Source organism: Chrysochloris asiatica, unplaced genomic scaffold (assembly GCF_000296735.1).
Source record: "Chrysochloris asiatica unplaced genomic scaffold, ChrAsi1.0 scaffold00037, whole genome shotgun sequence".
Classification (NCBI taxonomy): domain Eukaryota; kingdom Metazoa; phylum Chordata; class Mammalia; order Afrosoricida; family Chrysochloridae; genus Chrysochloris; species Chrysochloris asiatica.
Window position 1 is genome coordinate 14581684 of NW_006408555.1, and position 5888 is coordinate 14587571.

A 5888-nucleotide genomic window follows, 5' to 3' on the forward strand; every position below is an offset into this window, starting at 1 on the left:
CTCTTGTGATACAATAGTGAATAATTGTTATCAGGACTGCTTGTGAGGGTTGGAATTGTAAAGGTAGATGTTTTGTAGCAAGGAGGGGAGTGATTAACTTTTCAACCTAGGAGCGGAGGTCCTTGGGATCATCAAGGGAGAAGAGCGGAGAGCGGGACCCTACCCAGAGAAGCAGTAATGCCTGAAATGGAGGTAGAGACGATGACGTCGAGAGATGGAGCTGTTGGGGACTTTAGACACAGAGAGGGAGAGGGGCTGTGTGCTGACGACCAGGGGGCAAGCTTGTAGTGTATACCCTTTGGTTGGCTGATGATGCATGGAGGGGATTGTAACCACGGCAATGAAACAATATGATAGGATGAAAGTAAAACTATGATCTCCCATGTAAACTATCACATAATTCACAATAAAACATTTAAAAAAAACCAGACTTACTAGTATAATAGAGACTGGTGAAACCCCCGAGATTGGAACCCTTACAAACCCCTGGAGATCATCTTGCAGCTAAAAACAGACTGGTCTATAAAGTGAATAATAACACTTGTGATGTATTCTCCTCAGAACAACTAAGAAGACCAAAACAGTAGCACTTACCAAAACAGAGCACAGAAGGCAGGTAGGAGCAAAAAAGAAGGATAGGGGAAACCCAGGTACAAGCAAGGAAAATGCTTCATTGAGGAAATTACAACTAATGTTATGAAACAAAATGTGTAACATTTTGTTGACTGGAAAAAGATGGAGACAGCCTAAATGCCCGTTAATGGAAAAGTAGATAAACTTTGATACAGACACACAAAGGAATGTGATGTGACGTTGAAGAATAATGATGAATCTGTGAAACACCTCATAAAAAGGATGAACCTGGAGGGCAGCATGCTGAGTGAAATTAATCAATCATAAAACAACAAATACTGTAAAAAGTCAAAACAAAACATTTTCATACTAAAAAACAAACAAAAACCACTCTTTGATGGTTACCAGGGATTGAAAGGAAGGGAGAGTAATTCACTGACTAGAGGGTAAATGCATGTTAACTCGGGTGATGGGGAGGGCAATATACAAAAAGAGGGAAGTTGGCAGAAGACTGATGAAGATAGGCGACTACACATATATTCATATATCCCACAAATATAGAAAAGTTTGAAAGATGATATTTGTACATGGGTAACCAAAGGGGAGAAGTGGGACAATTGTTGGTTCATGAAAGAGACTACAATCATTGAGATGAGATAAAGTGTGTGATTTGTTGAATGTAAAACTGATGATCTTGTCTGTAAATCTTCACTCAATTTCACAATTAAAAATATTAAATGTTTTGACTGGGAAATTAATTTGCTCTCTAACCTTTCACACAAATCACAATTAAAACTTAAAAACAACAACAACAACACAAAACCTCTCTAGGGTACCCAAGGGTACAATGGAGGTGATTATAATCATTATTACCCCCTCTCTTTCAACACATACTTAACACTAACAGTGAGTTTCTGACATGAATCAGCAAACATGATTTTTAAGCTAAGTCATGTTCTCACTGACTAGTCACTTGGACAAATCAAGTGTCATTTATTAATTAGCCTCCTATTTACATGTTTTCTTTCCCTGGGATGTTGGCAGTGAGAACAATTATCACAGACATAAAAGTACCTTAGCTTTGTCCCTTACAAGAAATCAAAAAACCAATCCACTGTCATCATGTCGATTCCAACGTATAGCAACCCCATAGAGGGTTTCTAAGACTATAAATCTTCATGGGAGCAGAAAGCCTCATCTTTCTCCTGCGGAGCAGCTGATAGGTTTGAATGCTAACTTTGCAGTTAACAGTCAAGTGCATATCTTACAGTCCTACTCCAGGATTCCTTCATTTATAGATGTTGTTGTTGTTGTCAGGTGCCATCGAGTCGGAACCGACTCATAGCGACCCCATGCACAGCAAAACGAAACAACGTCCGATCCTGGGCCAACCTCACTACTGCTGCCACACTTGACGCCATCAATGATGCCACCTGGCCAATCCATCTCGTTAGGGGTCTTTTTATCTGACCCTCCACCTTACCCAGCATAACATCCTTCTCCAGAGACTGTTCCTCCGGACAATATATCCAAAGTATGAGAGACGAAGCTTAGCCATCCTGGCCTCCAAGGAGCACTCTGGCTGCACTTCTTCCAAAACAGATCTATTGGTTCTTTTGGCAGTCCATGGCACTTTCAGTATTCTCCTCCAACACCACAACTCAAAGGCATCAATTCTTCTACGATCCCCCTTATTCACTGTCCAGCTCTCGCATCCATATGAGGTTATTGAAAATACCATGGCTTGGGTCAGGTGCACCTTTGTCATCAAGCTGACATCTCTGCTCTTCAAAGCTTTAAAAAGTTCCTGTGCAGCAGATTTGCCCAATGCAGTACGTCGTCTGATCTCTTGACTGCTGCTTCCGCGAGTGTTGATAGTTGATCCAAGAAGAATGAAGTCTTTGACAACGTCAATCTTTCTCCATTGATAAGAATGTTGTTTATTGGTCCAGTGGTGAGGATTTTTGTCTTCTTGACATTGAGATGCAATCCATACCAAAGGCTGTGCTCTTTGATCTTCATAAGTAAATGTTTCAAGTCCTCTTTACTTTCAGCAAGCAAGGTTGTATCATCTGCATATCGCAGGTTGTTAATGAGTCTTCCTCCAATCCTGATGCCACGTTTTTCTTCATAGAACCCAGCTTCTCGTATTATTTGCTTAGCATACAGGTTGAATAAGTATGGTGAAAGAACACAACCTTGTCACACACCTTTCCCAATTTTAAAACATTCAGTGTCGCATGTTCTGTTCGAACAACTGCTTCTTGGTCTAGGTACAGATTTCTAAGAAGTACAATTAAGTGTTCTGGAATACTCATACTTCTCATTGTTGTCCATAGCTTGTCATGATCCACACAATCGAAAGCCTTCGCATAGTGCTTTCAAGTTGGGTTCCGACTCATAGTTTCCAAGGAGTAGCTGGTGAGCTTGAAACAGCTTGTGGTTCAGACTGACCTTGCATTCCAGTGCCGTAAATTGCAGAGCCACACCAGGATGATTCATTTATAGATAGAAGTCAATATTATGGACTCTTTAGGTGTGATATATCTTAATTTGCACCAAGCACAGAACCTGGGACACGCTACAATGCCCAACAAAGAGCAAACAGTCAGGTAATGGACTAATGTGTTAATAACAATAATAATGATGATGATGCATTATCTAACGATGTCTCCTTAGTAGTGGGTAATGTGAAGACATTCTCTTTAGTCCTACAAGGGGGCTTCAAAAGTTCATGGAAAAATTTCACTATCTCTCAATTCCATTTTTCCACAAACTTTTTGAAGCCCCCTTTATTTCCAATTAGGGTCAGTTCTCCCAAATCCTCAAATTCAGTGAAAGTTTTGTGTGTGTGTGTGTGTGTGTGTGTGGTTTTTTTCTGGTGAAATTCCAGAAATACAAATATGAGAAGAAGTATTATAGGCTAACTCATTTCTAGATAATCAATAACCAAATAATTAAGCTATTCCTAGATGAACATTTCATTTCAATTGAAACATGATCTCTGCACAGACCCTGAGGGAAGAATGCCCTTGAAATAACAGACTTGTAGATTTTACTCATTGTTATATAAACACAAGTTGCTGTTTGAATCCAGTGATTGAGATTTTACCTGCACTTACTGTTCCTGTTGTTAAGTGCCTTTGAGTCAGTTCCAACTCATAGCAACCTGCACTTAACTGGATAACAATTAAAGTATTCAAAAATAGGAGATGGTGTCTATGAAGTAATAATCTTCATGTTCATTCATTCCTCCATTATTTTAATCTATTGATTTTTGAAGATTTCCTAGTTGCTGAAGATACAAAATACAGAGCAGAAGACCTATGCCCCTTTGTCCTGAAGGACACTGCAGTCTAATGGAGAGACGAATTCTTATCAGATAATTATAAAACTAAACATACATGAATAAACTGCATGAAATGTAATGGAAAAAAAAAAGTGTACAGTGGTATGAGAGCATGTACTGATTAACTGGGGGCTGGACCTACTCAGAAGAGTGATGAAGGCCTTCTCTAATGGTGGGCCATAGAGTAAGAGCTGAAGGATGATGAATTCTAAACTGATGTTCTCAGTCATATCTAACTATCGGTGTCTTCATTCATGAGGGTTTTCTCTGTGTTCAATATGTCTCCTGCCTGTACCACCGAATACAATGATGACAGACAAAATATCCAAAATTGTTCTTTTCGTTATTCCACCTCTCTCTGAGATATGTTCATTGTCCTTCATTGTCAACTGTAAAATGACTGAATTTAAGACTATGCACAATTCATCTCCGACCTATCCTTCCAGTCTGGTCTCCCCCAACTCTACCATAAGTTAATCGTTCTCCATTCCACTCCCTGAAATCCTTCATGCCTTTCTCTCTCCATATGTATCCAGAGCTCATATTAACAATGCATCATAAAACCTTAGCCATATGCTGTCCATTTCCATCACTGTCTTCCAGACCTAGTATTCCACTGATGTAATGGCCTTCTCCTCACTCCACTGAGACAGGAGAGGGCTGGACAATAAATTGATGGGGATAAAATAAGAGCTCTTTTGTGTCCTTATACTTAATTGATCTAAAAGATAGTTGGTTGTGTAAAGTAACATTTGGGGAGTAATTACAGCATATGTATGAGTAAAATGAACGCCGGAAAGGTCACAAAGGACAGGAAGGAATTATTAGTAAGAATCTGTTTTATGTTCTCTTCAGTATATGTGCAGTGGCATTGTGTTATTTGAATGTGGATTTAGATTAGTTACAAATATATAGCGCAAAATTTAAGGCAACCACTAAATAAAATTAAAGAGAAGTATAACAGATATGCTGAAAGAAGAGATAAAACAGAACTATATAAAACACTCAATTAACTCCCTAGAACAATCAGACATATGAGATCAAAAGGACAACTTTTTACCAGATCAGCTCAGGAGTCCTGGTGTGGGACTGGATAAGCACTGGACCGAAAGGTCGTTTGAAGGTTGGCAGTTCAAACTCACTAGCCACTCCTGGGAAACCCAATATGGTGTCGCTATGAGTTGGAACTGACTCAACAGCACTCAACAATAAAGCTCAGAAGACAGGAAGAGATAGGAAAGAAAGACAAATGAAAACAGTAAACACGGGGAGAAAATAGGAAGAGTGCTATTCTATTGTAGGAATTGAAAAAAGTAACGCTCAAGTAAAAGCAAAGGCAGGAAAAGAGGTGAAGATAAATAAAAGAATTAAAAAACAAGTGCAAAAGATCATTAGAAAAATGGTAGATATTTATCTAAGTATATCAGTCATTTCTTTAAATATGAAATGTGAACTGTCTAAATGCATCAATTAAAAGCAAGAAGCTGTCAGGATAGATTTTTGGAAAAAAAAAATTTTGTTCATGAAAAACAATCTTTAAACATAAAAATTTAGATCTGTTAAGGCCAAAGGGATTCAGAAAGATACATCAGGCTAACACTAATTAAACAAAAACTCAAATAGTTATATCAATTTTAAACAAAGCACACTTCAAAACAAAAAATTATCAAGAAGAGAGACATTATATAATGATAAAGGAGTAAAATCTTCGATAAAGCATAACTATCCTTAACATTATATGGCTAATAACGGATTATCAAAATGAGGCAAACTCTTATATAACTGCAAGTGAAAAAAGACAAATCTGTTGTTAGAGTTGAAGATGTTCACTATCCTCTTCAGTAACTGATAGATCACACAGACATATAATCAATAAGGATGTAGTTGACCTAACCAGTACTATCAATCAACTTGCTATAATTGACATTTGTAGAATACCTTATGCAATACCAAAAGAATACATATT